General features: G+C 55.2%; 1 long non-coding RNA gene across 4 annotated transcripts; it reads left to right on the top strand.

Moving 5' to 3' along the window:
* Nucleotides 1-499: 499 nt before the first annotated feature.
* Nucleotides 500-11258, top strand: LOC112821636 (uncharacterized). 4 transcript variants are annotated; one of them, XR_003207501.2, is made up of 5 exons: nt 500-790; nt 2581-2767; nt 3847-7679; nt 8350-8474; nt 10587-11258. It is a non-coding gene; the product is annotated as an uncharacterized lncRNA (long non-coding RNA). The 4 variants fall into 4 exon arrangements; XR_003207500.2 differs by lacking the exon at nt 500-790 and having other exon boundaries at nt 2561-2767; XR_003207502.2 differs by lacking the exons at nt 500-790; nt 2581-2767 and having other exon boundaries at nt 2853-7675.
* The last annotated feature ends 807 nt before the right edge of the window (nt 11259-12065 follow it).

Here is a 12065-nt window from a genome sequence, read left to right as displayed (position 1 = left end):
CCTGATCTCTACCTGCCAGACACCAGTGGCACCTCCTCTAGTCACGACAACCAGAATTATCTCGACATTGCCAAATGTTCCCTGGGGGCAAAACCATGCCCGGCTGAGAACCACTGATTTCAGTGGATTTATGGGAGAAGAATGGTGAATTCATTGGCCTAAGAAGCTCCCTTCTCAGACAGAGGCGCTGGCTCCCCCCCGCCCCAGTCTGGGCTTCCTGAGCCATGGGTGCACGTCCACCCTCAGACCGAGCTCCCTGAGGGCAGGGGCCACGCCTTCCCGGTGGTCACCTTGGGGAAAAGCGAAGCGTGGAGCTGGTGCTGCCCACAGGGAGCTTCAGGGACGACTCACCAGCAGGGGGCACTGTGGACTCAGGCACAGGGCTTGGGCCGCTGGGCGGGTGCAGGCAGGACTAGCCTCCCTCACCTCCTGTTCTGTCCTGTTCTGTGCCCCACCCCCCACATACCTCAGCCAGACTTCCCTGCCTGGAACACGGCAGGGTCTCCAGCTCCTCACATCTTCGCAGACTGACCCCATTGTTCTCCCTTCCTCCGGATGAGGAAGAAGGAGAAGGAACTATTATGCCCATTTTGCAGATGAGGAGGCTGAGCTATATAGATGCAAAAAAGACTGGAAGGGATGGCGGCAGGGCAGAGTGGACAGAGTCTTGGCTTTGGAGCCTCAGAAGACCCGGTGTACTAGCCTGCGGGTTCGGCATTGCATTCCCTGTGTGGCTGGGGGCACACTTCGGGGCTTTGTTGAACAAACCACCTCAACTGCAGTATGGGAGGTAAACGAGGCAGCCCAAACTGAGCCCCAGCTGAGAATAGTCTGACACTGAGTATTGCAGCCCTGTGTGGACAGCACTGGGCTGGGGGCGGGGGCGGGGGTGGGGGGAGGGCCTGTCCTGGGAGGAACAGTGTGTAAAAGGGGAACAGGCAACCTTGCCCAAAACCTTGTCCAGGTGGGGAGAGCAGACAACCAGAAAGCGGAGTAGCAGAGGCAGAGACCAAAGGGGCTGAGCTGAAGGAGAGCTCTAGGGAAGGGACAGGGGGGCTGAGGTGTCAGCACTTTTTCCCAGGTCCTGGTAATTAGTAACAACAGTGGAAACCGTCGGTGCCATTTGCTACCACGGTTGTGGTGTGCCAGGCTCTGTGCCAAGCATTTGACTGACTCAGTGACCCATCCTGAGAAGCAGGTAATGGTATCAACCCATAGACAAGGGAAGGAAAGTTCGGAGATAACTGTCTGAAGTCCCCAGTGGGAAGGGGGCAAAGCTGAATACCCCCCAGGCCTGCCTGGCACGCGCCCACTGCTCTCTTGGTGGAATCAGGGTCCAGGAGGAGAGAGAATAAAGATGAGTCTACAGCCGGGGAGGCACCACAGGGCAGTGCGCACTCACTATGCAATGAACAGAGTACAGCCAGGGCACTGGGGAAGGAGCAACCCACACATACATATGCAGTCTGGGAGGCTTCCTGGAGGAGGAGGTTACTACTCTCTAGGCTGACAAGGAGGGGATGGGCATTCTCAGCAGCCTGAGCAAACCTAAGCGAGCAGTTTCAGCCCAGCTTTTCCCAACATGCACATGGCCTGTCCGTGTCCTACAGTGCTGGGGCCTGAGGCCGGGGAGGGGGGTAGGGGGGGCAGTGGGGAAGGGGGGCTGGCAGGAGCTACCGGAAGGGGAGGGTTTCATTGCATCAGCAGAGACCGCCCCCCGCCCCCGGCAGCTATATGGAGGATGGCCCAGGAGGTGAGATTGGTTCTACTGTTCTTAAGGAAAGAGATGAGTATCTAAACTATTACAGAAATGGGGGCAGGGAGAGGGGAAGGGTAAAAACTCAAAATACCAAAGTGTTAGAATCCACTAAATGAGATGGCTAATCAGATGTGATGGACAGAAGGCAGTGGTCAAGGATGACTCAGCCTCTGGCTTGCGTGATGGCGAGTCTTACCATGAACTACAATCTAGCACCCAAGCGGAGGGAGGGGCTACTGAGAAAGACAGGTTGTCTGGAATAAATGAGTTTGAGGTATGTGGGGCCTAGCTATGTAAGTGGAGGTGAGCTTTGGGCTCAGGATTAAAGAGGGATACAGGCTCAAGCTACAGCCAGAATCAGGCTATACTCACTGAGGTAAAGCAGTCTGGGTTGACTAGAATTTGAGCTCAGTCTGTGGCCTAGAAGGGAAGTACTACAGTAGAACACCCACTAGACTACCCTGAGGATCCTGTGTTCTCAAACTTGAAAAGGGATCCAGGGGTCTGAGCTGACCACAAGCTAAGTTCAGCAGTGGTGCCCATCACTCTCAAGGTGTGCACCTCCCTGACAGCATGAATAAGAACTCAACTCAGGGCTTAAAGGGAAGCTAAAAGATTCCAGAGCAGACGGAGTCAACTGATTTAAAGTTCTTAAATCACTGAGGTATGGCCTCGTCTTTGAAACTCTTCCTGACTCCCTTTTCCCTTCTCTGCAGGACCTCCCTCCCCCACCCCCGCCTCCTGGCTGGCTAGTGAACACTGCTAAGCACTTCCACATTTATTATCTCATTGAGTCCTCGATGGTTTCCTCCATTTGACAGGTGGAGAAAGAGAAGCTCAAAAAGACTGGGGTGTGTAGGGCTGAGCCCAGGCTTGCTCCTCCATGCCTCTCTCTGGACTCACCCCCGTCTTACTTGGAACAGCATTCGACGACGTTCCAGGATGCTGAGGCAGCCAGTGTTTGGGTGCAGAGTGGCCAGGCCAGTTGATGGCCTTCTGGCCACGAGGGTGAGTCGGGGAGAGCTGGCCATGGCCCAGGTATGCTATCTGCTCTCAGGAGCCGCTCAGGAGCTGCTGGGGGTAAGAGGAGGGACCTCAGTGGTGGGTTTGGGGGTTTTCTGTTTGTTTTTTCTTTTTCCTTCTAAGAACAGTTCATTTCATCGTGAATGGTGTTGAGCAACCTCCCCCTCCCCCTGCCCTGGCCTCAGGGAGTGACATTTGAGGTGCTGTCTCCAGGGGCCACAGAGGATGCTGCTTGGGCTGTTCAAAGGGTTGGCTCTTCTCCCTGCCTGGCCCCACCCACTTCCCTTCAGGGCCTCCCTGACGTGCCAAGCCTGGGCAGCCTCCCATCAAGGACTGAGGTCCTGCCCCTGTGGCCTGAGCGGAGGGCCTCGTGCACCTCCCAGCCTCCCCCCTCTGCTATCCACCTTAGATGGTGGGCGGGGGACCGAACCCTTCCCTCCTCATGGCACCTGGCCGCAGAAGAGACCGGGCTGAGGCTGACGTGGAACGGCATGTGTCTCTGGTCATCCCTGCTCCGCTGACTCCATGGCCCCTACCATGTGCCACTGACCACAGGGCGGCACTGAGAAGGGCGGCCAGAGGGAATGCTAGGTGGCGGCGGAGGAGGAAGGTGGGGGGAGGACAGGCTTCGGCTCCCAGGAGGCAGCCCTCCAGGTTGGGGTTAGGGCAGCAGCAAGGAAGGAGCTGGGGCCTCCGAGGGAGCTGGGTCCCCGGGGAAAATTGGCTGGACAGGGAGGCGGGGAGAAGGCCGGCAGGGCAGCCCAGTCTGAGCCTGGGAGAGCCTGGGAACCCAAAGGCCCATCACAGAGGCTTGGAGGCAGATAGGCCTGCATGAGACAGAACTTAGAAACACATGCCTGAGCCAGCAGAAGACTGGACTTGGGGACTGCACCCCAAGAATGCAGACTCCAGAGAGCATTTGCTGGGAGGTAAACGGAGACCTCTGTCCAGCAAGTCAAGAAACTAGGCCAAGCACCTTGAGGCTAACGGCCACGTGACTGAGGGTCCCCATTTACCCGCCCTGGTGGCTTCTGGCAAGAGGCCTACACCACCTTCCCTTCCAGGATATGCCAGCCTGCAGGCTGCAGTGCCGAGAAGGAGACCAGGCGGTGGTGATGTCAACCAGGGAATTAAGTAAGCAGAGGGGCCGATAACATCACCCCGAAAGGCTTGCTGTGGGCAAGGTGACTCATCGGAGACAGGCCCCACAATCACAGGGTGATCGTTTTTGTGCCCGGTCTGAAGGACTGGAGAGGAAGGAGGAGGCCAGGACAGGTTCTTCACCGCGTCCTCTGCTCAGTGAAGTCTCAGAACACAGTGTCCTCCGCTTCCAAAGTTCACTGCTGGCTCAGGAAACAGCCCTCCCCGCTGCGCTGCTGTGATCATCTCTGTCCACAGCATTTGGTGTGTGGGGGGTGTGTTGGGGTGATTTCCCCACCCGCATCCCTCCAGGTACTAGAGATTGCTTACAGCAGAACAGTTGCTCCCCTCGCCTCCCTGGCTGGATGACCTTCTGCAGAGACAATGCCACCGGATGGCAAACTGCTAACCACGACCAGACCACGTGGTGTCCTCATGGTGGGTACAGCCTGTTCCTCCTGCTGCAGGCACCTGTAGAGCTGCCTCGATTCATCACTCCCTCACACCCTTGGGTCTGCTGAGGGGGTCAAAACTGCTGTGTTCTTCCCACCCCCAGGGTGGTCATGTATGGTTGTCCAAGTTGAGAACTGAACAAGTGGGGGGGCTTACCACTTTACAGTCTGTGTGCCAGACCTCATGTCTGTACATGCTGGCCCCGCCCCTTCTCTTTTCTAAATTACTTCTCACTCCCCTCTTCCACCTAGAATTATCTATTTAGTTTGCCCTTAATAAGTTCACCTTCACACCAAACTTTCCCCCATAAAGCATAAGTTTCTTTCTTGACCATCTGACTCCATTCATTCATTCATTCCACACAAAAATTGTTGAGTTTGTGCCAGGTACAAGATAGATCTGCCCCGAGCTCATGGAGCTCACATTCTAACTGGGGTAGGGGTGAGGGAACAAGAAATAAATAACATGATGCATAAAACTTCAAGGGACAGTAAGTGCCATGAAGAAAAATAAAGCCAGGCCAGGAGGTGGAGGATGATAGAACCCTACTTCAGCTAGGACTAGCCAGAAAGACTTCTCTGAGGAGTTGGCCTCTGAGTGGAGAGCTGGAGGCGGTGAAGGAAGAAGGCTTCCTGGCAGAGCCCCTCCTGCCAGGCACCCAATGCCAGAAGAAAGTTCCCTAATCCTGCCTGGTTCTGACAGCGGCCTTCGGCACCGCCTAGGGCACTCACTTCCCAGCACTGGGTGTCCATTTCCTCCTTGACAAACAAGAGGCCTAGCTGCACTGACTCTCCAAGGGCTCCTCCAGCATGAAGTCACTCACCTGTAGGCATAACAAACTTCATGACAGGAGCCTGCCTTGGAAGGCCAGCTGGGTCACCTACAAGCTGTGTGACCTCAAGCAGTTTACTTAGCCTCTCTGAGCTGTTTCCCTTATCCTTAAACTATTCACTTCAGGCTATTGTGAAGGATTAAATGAGCTCATGGATACGAAACCACCTTGTATATAGTGGGTGCTTAATAGATACCTTCCAGGGCCACACCTGAGAGATGGGAGGCGGTGTGGGGAAGTAAAGAGGTGCTGTTGACTGGGTGCCTTTCATTAAAGGAACCTGGAGAGGGCAATGCGGACACAGACACAAGGCTCTGCTGGCCGCCCCGCTGTGTGGAGAGTAGCTGTGGGAGCCCCTGGGCTGGGACCCCACCTCACAGAGCCAGGGGCTCACGGCGTTGGGGGGGGCAGGCAGGGTCATGCACTCCCCATTGACGTCAGTCAGCAGGCGAGGGAGGGCAGGGTGGGGAGCTGTGGTGTGGTGCGGTCCCTTGAACTGTCATACCGCCAGGGCCAGCTTTCAACTTCCTCTGGGGCCCAGGGTGTGCTCAGCTGGTCCTCTCTTCCTTCCTCCTTCATTCGAGCTCTGTTTGGGGTGAGCACTGTCTACCCTCAAGCTTCAGTCATCACGCCCCCTTGTCAGTTCCCAGGACTCCCAGTTCTTTCCAGTCCCCCATCAGCAAGAGCTGTATCTCGAGGCCTGCCATGAGTCTGGGTTCCTGGACACCGCTGGGAGCCCTGGAGCAGCAAGCAGGACCCGCCAGCCTTGGGGTGCAGGCAGTCATGGGAGGTGGCCATGACTGGCTGCCAGGGCCGTACACTTTTCATCCATGACCTCCCCTGACATTAATCCTGTGATGTAGGAACCTTTATTCCCTCTCCTACTTGAGGAGCCTGAGGCCCTGGGAAGTAGGAACTGTGCGTGCTCAGGAAGCAGGGTCGACAGGCATTCCTACTGCGGGAGATGGCCCGAGGGGTGCCTTGCAAGGCCCGGGGGCGTGGAGAACGGGGAGGCTGCGGGGGACAAGCCTGAGGCTGGGAGATTGGGGGATTCCTGTCTTACAGGTGGCTGCAGGCTGAGGTGTGAGCCCCTGCCCCAGGCCCACCTGCTGCCTGGCCCTCTTGAGTCTCCAACAAGCTCCTGGTGGGTCTGGAACCTGCTGGCTCGGTCTGGGAGGCCAGCCGTGGGCCGCAAGCCCCAACCCAGGCCATTTCTCAGGTCCTCCTGGCTCTGAGGCAGGAAACCATCATAGCAACAGCTCACATTTACTGACAACCTCCCTGCGCAGCACGTGCTGGGCTAAGCACTTGGCATATATGAACCTATTTCTTCTTTACAACAGCTCTGCCAGGGAGGAAACTGGGTCACAGAGAGGTGAAGTGACTTGCCTAAGGTCATGCAGGGCTGACATTCAACCCAGGAGGCCTGGTTCCGGGGGCCACACTCATCTCCCCTCCAAGCGGGGATTCCTGGAGCAGCGAAGGCACGGGCACAGGGGGTCAGGCTGGACCTGGCAGGCACCTGGGGCGCGGCGGGGGGGGGGGGGTTGCGTGGCAGTCCAGCCAGCCACCATGGGCGCCATGGAGCGCAGGAGCGACATCCCACCAAGGGCTGAATGCAGGCCCCCTCCTCCGGGGATGTGGTTTTGACAGGAGAAGGCAAAAGAGGGCACTGCTTCCCCCAGAGGAAAGAACTGGCGAATGTAGCTATGTGGCCACGCTGGGTGGGCATGAAGCACTGAAGGTGGCAGCTCCAGTGCAGGGGAGGGAGCTCCCAGCCTCTTTCTCTGCCCCCTCTCCCCAGCTGCGGCGGGGCCTGGTACAGACAGGGGCACAGCTCCTGTGCTGAGACCTAAGAGCAGCATGTCTGCTGGGCCACCCGGCTGTCTGTCTGTGTGTGCGTAACTGCGTGTGCATGGGCGTATAAGAAGGGGAGGCCAAGGGGCCTCTGCGTGCACTTGTTTGCAGGGGAGCCCGTCCGCCACCCCCACCTGCCTCTGCAGCCGCAGAAAACAGGACACTCTGTCTCTAATCTGCACCTCTGGGGCCTCAAAACCACAGCCACGTCAGCAGGTGGTGGGTGGTGGGGCCACAGAGGCCGGGTGCGCAGGTGTATGCCAACATGCATGTGCGGGGCCAGCACGGGGGGTGTGGCTCCCTGGCCCGGTGTCCGCCCCCCCCCCCCAGGAAGGCGGATGGGGTAGAGGGAGCCGGACCTCCCCCGCCAGGTGGGCACAGAGTCCAGCCCTCTGACCACAGGCCAGGGGAAGGAACAGCCATTTCTCCCACAGGTTCTCTCTTCTCTCAGCAGCCGTGCCAACAACCACAACAAATGTCTCTGGAGCAGCTCAAATGGCCCCACACGGTTCCAGGCACCTGGGAAATATTGGGGAGTGCCAGAGAGATCCCTGCCCTCCTGGGGCCAACGCTCTCAGAGGGACGACACAGTAGACAGAACACACTCTGTTGTATGTAAGGAGATGACGGATGTAATGAGACATCAGGGAGGCGGAGCCAGGGCCAGGAGATGGGCAGGAGGGTGCGAGGCGTGTGTGCATGCAGTCAGGCCACAGTATTAAATTGGGTAGACCAAGTAGGCTCCATTGGCAAGATGATAGGTTGACAAACGCTTGGAGAGGGAGAAGCCAAGCAGGGTCTGGGGAAGAACATTCCAGACAGAGGAAAGGACTAGAACAAAGGCCCTGAGGCTCGAGTGTGCCTGGTCAGGACTGAGGGAAGGGCAGGCTGACCTGGGGGATGGACTCAAGTGACCCCATGCCTCCAGGCACCTCCTCACCTTGCTCCAAGCAAGGGTCCAATGTCCAGTGCGTTAAAGAAAACGGATCCTCTGGTACCTGTAGGAGAGGCCAACGGGTTCTCAGAGGAACCAATGTCTGGAGAAGAAGGGGACGGAGAAGGAAAAGGGTTTAGACCAGAAGGAGCACATGGAATGCTCTGGGGCTAGAGCTGGGGAGGAGGCCTGAGGCCTCCTAAAGGGAGAGTGGGGGAAGGAGGCAAAGAGTAGGGCCAAGCTGCCCTGGGACCCACAGGCCTCCCTAAGTGGGGACAAGTCTCTGGGGTCCCAAGGCCCCGACAACGGGCCCCTGGGAGCTCACTGAGACAATGTAGTGTGGACTTCCAGCCTGCTGCCTGGAGAGTCTCCTGGCCACCCTCAGGGAGGAAGGAAGCCCGGGGTGCAACCACTTTCTGGCCCACCTGCCTCAGCCTGCTGGAGGCCACCAGACCCGCCTGCCAGACCCTTCTGAGGTCAGTGTCCCTCCCTCCATTAAAGAAACCCGCAGGGGAGGCGGAGGGAGGGGCCATTGACCTCAAGAGATGTAGCTGAAGGTTGACCAAGGGTGGGGTGTGCACGCAGGCCCACCTTGCCCTGCAGTCTAGGAAATGGATTCCCCTCGAAACCAGCCGGACCACCGGCAAAGGACGGGAGGCTAGCCTGTGTGGTTCTGACGGATGGGGCAGTGGAAGGTCAGGAATCAGAAAGGGGAAGAGGTAGGCTTGGCCTGCGTGTTTTAGGATGGGAGCAAATCTGAGTGGGTGGAGGGGAGAGAGAACACCTCCATGCACTCACGCATTTGCACACACAGGCACACCACACAGGCTCACACACACTCGGGTCCTGAAGCCCCCACACACGTAGGTTCTCAGAACTAGGGACATGCATGGACACCCTCACATGGCCAAAGTAACACTCAGACACGGGGGACATGCACACTCACATAAGGCACGGGAGCATGACAAGAGTCACGCACAAACTTAAACACTCTCATTGACACAGCTTGGTTCCCCTGGGCACCGGAAGTACATAGGCCCTTTGGAAATGGGCCTGGGGGGCAGGACGAATTTGTGTCTACAAGACAGGAGGGGAAAGAGGAGAGAAGGTGGAAGTTGGTCACAGATGGAGATCAGGGGACAAATAAGACTCAGAGAGGGGCGCCTGGGTGGCTCAGTTGGTTAAGAGATCGACTCTTCGGCTCAGGTCATGATCCCAGGGTCGTGAGATCGAGTCCCGTGTCAGGCTCCCTGCTCGGCAGGAAGCCTGCCTCTCCCTCTCCCACTCCCCCTGCTTATGTTCCTGCTCTAACTCTCCCTCTCTGTCAAATAAATAAATAAAATCTTTAAAATTCTCTCTCTCTGGCGCCTGGGTGGCTCAGATGGTTAAGCGTTTGCCTTCGGCTCAGGTCATGATCCCAGGGTCCTGGGATCGAGTCCCACATCAGGCTCCCTGCTCAGTGGGGAGCCTGCTTCTCCCTCTGCCTCTCTGTCTCTCTGTCTCTCATGAATAAATAAATAAATAAAATTCTCTCTCTCCCTCTCCTTCTGCCCCGCCCCCCTCTCATGCCCTAATGTGCTCTCTTTCTCTCTTTAAAAAAAAGATGACCCAGAGAAGGCATGTCATAGACACACCCACAGGCAGACCACACACATCCCATTACTAGTCAGCCTCAGACAGATCCCATAGCCTTCCTGCCTGCCCAGGGACACCACTTAGAAGCTGTATGGCATTGCGCAAATCACTCAGATGTCCTCTTCTATAAAATGAGAATTGAATAATACCTGCTTTCCATACCAGATTGATTTACTGAGAGTTGATAGGTAAATCCCGCCTGCTGACCTCCAAGAAACCATTCAGAATCCGGCCACTTCTCCCACCTCCACCATGACCACCCTGGCCAGGCCACCATCCCACTGGCCTCCCACCCCCTTCTTTGCTCCCCACTGCAACCACTAACCCCTCCTCCAAACCTGCCCCTGTGTTTTTATCTCCTCCGCAGTAAAAGGCAAAATCCTGCCAATGGCTCGCGAAGAGCTGCCCTCTCTCTCCTGTGGCTCTCAGCTCCAGGCACCCCGGGCCCCTGACTGTTCCCCAAACACCCCGGCCATCCCCTCTCCCCGAGCCTTTGCGCTGGCCCTTCCCTCTGCCCGGAATATCCTCATGGCTCTGCCTTCAGGATTGACTCAGAGGACCTGGCCACACAGGGCAGCCCCTCCTCAGCACTCTCTATCCCCTTCTCTGGCTTTTTCTTCTTAGCATCGCTCACCATCCGAACACCACATAGTTGAGGATAACTTTTGCCTGTCTCTCTTATCAAAATGTAAACTCCGTGGGGACAGGGACTTTTGTCTGTTGTGTTCTCTGCATCTAGGGCAGTACCTGGGTCACAGGACTCAAGAGATACTGAATGAATGAATGGATGGATGGAATGAGATAGCAAATAGGTAAGCATTTTAAAAAGCAAGGTTAAAGGGGAGCAGCCAATCCTGAATGTGCTGTCCGCCATGTTCCGAGAATTGCAACCACAATATGCTTTTATTCTCAAATGACCCTGGGAAGTAAATAGAATTATTCCTGTATTACAGATCAGAAGCCTGAGGAGGAGAGAAGTTTTGACCAATGGTTGTTGAATATTGCCCTCAAAGATGGCCACCAACAGTTCCTCTCATTGCTGTATCAAATGCTTCCTTCAAGACTTGGAGTCTGGGGGTGCCTGATTGGCAGGCTCAGTCGGTGGAACATGTGACTCTGGATCTCACTGCTGTGCGTTTGAGCTCCAGGCCGGGAGTAGACATTACTTAAATTAAAAAAAAAAAAAACACCTCAGTGTCTGTTTCCCTCCCCCACCCCCTTGACTCTGAACTGGCCTTGTGATTCACTTTGGCCAATAGAATGTGACCAAAGTGAAGACCTAAGCCTGCCTTAACTTAAGAGACCTGGCCCCCTGGGTCAGTTACATTTGCAGAATCCAGAGAAAATGAAAATGTGGGGCTCCTTGTTGAAAAAGTTAAAAAAAAAAAAAGTCATTAAAGATACTAAACTATAAAGCTCTCCTTTCTTCCATAGTCTCTCTCTCAAGTCATCGTGCTGTGTTTTTTAAAATTTTTAATTTAAGGGACGCCTGGGTGGCTCAGTCGGTTAAGCAGCTGCCCTCGGCCCAGGTCATGATCCCAGGGTCCTGGGATCGAGTCCCACATGGGGCTCCTTGCTCAGCAGGGAGCCTGCTTCTCCCTCTCTCTCCCTCTGCTTGTGCTCTCTCTGTCAAATAAATAAAATCTTAAAAATAAATAAATAAAATTTTTTATTTAAATTCAATTTAATTAATATGTAGTATATTATTACTTTCAGAGATAGAGGTCAGTGATTCATCAGTCTTATAAAACACCCGGTGCTCATTACATCACGTGCCCTCCTTAATGCCCATCACCCTGTTAGCCCAGCCCCCTACCCCCTCCCAACATCATGGTGTTTTTTATTTGCTACTTAATGTTGTTCTAAGTAAGAAAAAAATTTTTAATTTAAATACTAGCGTGAATTTTACTGTTCAGCTTTACATTACTGTCAGTTTCAAATGAGAGCATTTACCACGTATGTGGACTCACGAAAATTATGCAATTAATATTCCATAGCTCATATATGCATATGTACTTCATTGTTACAAGAACAGTGGAAACACTGCACAAAACTAACTCAGTTTTATTTCTGCTTTTTTTTTATGTCTTGTCTTGTCTTTTTTTTTTTTTTTTTAAGATTTTGGACGCCTGGGTGGCTCAGTCGTTAAACGTCTGCCTTCGGCTCAGGTCATGATCCCGGGTCCTGGGATCGAGCCCCGCATCGGGCTCCCTGCTCCACTGGAAACCTGCTTCTCCCTCTTCCACTCCCCCTGCTTGTGTTCCCTCTCGCTCTGTGTCTCTCAAAGATTTTATTTATTTGACAGAGAGACAGAGCACAAGCAGGGGGAGCGGGAGAGGGAGAAACAGCCTTCCCGATGAGCAGGGCCCCGATGCGGGGCTCGATCCCAGGACCCCGGGATCATGACCTGAGCCGAAGGCAGACGTCTAAAG

Source organism: Callorhinus ursinus, unplaced genomic scaffold, assembly GCF_003265705.2.
Source record: "Callorhinus ursinus isolate GAN/ISIS: 27379988/994484 unplaced genomic scaffold, GSC_fseal_2.0 scaffold10, whole genome shotgun sequence".
Lineage (NCBI taxonomy): Eukaryota > Metazoa > Chordata > Mammalia > Carnivora > Otariidae > Callorhinus > Callorhinus ursinus.
This window is presented reverse-complemented; position numbering and strand designations above follow the sequence as displayed.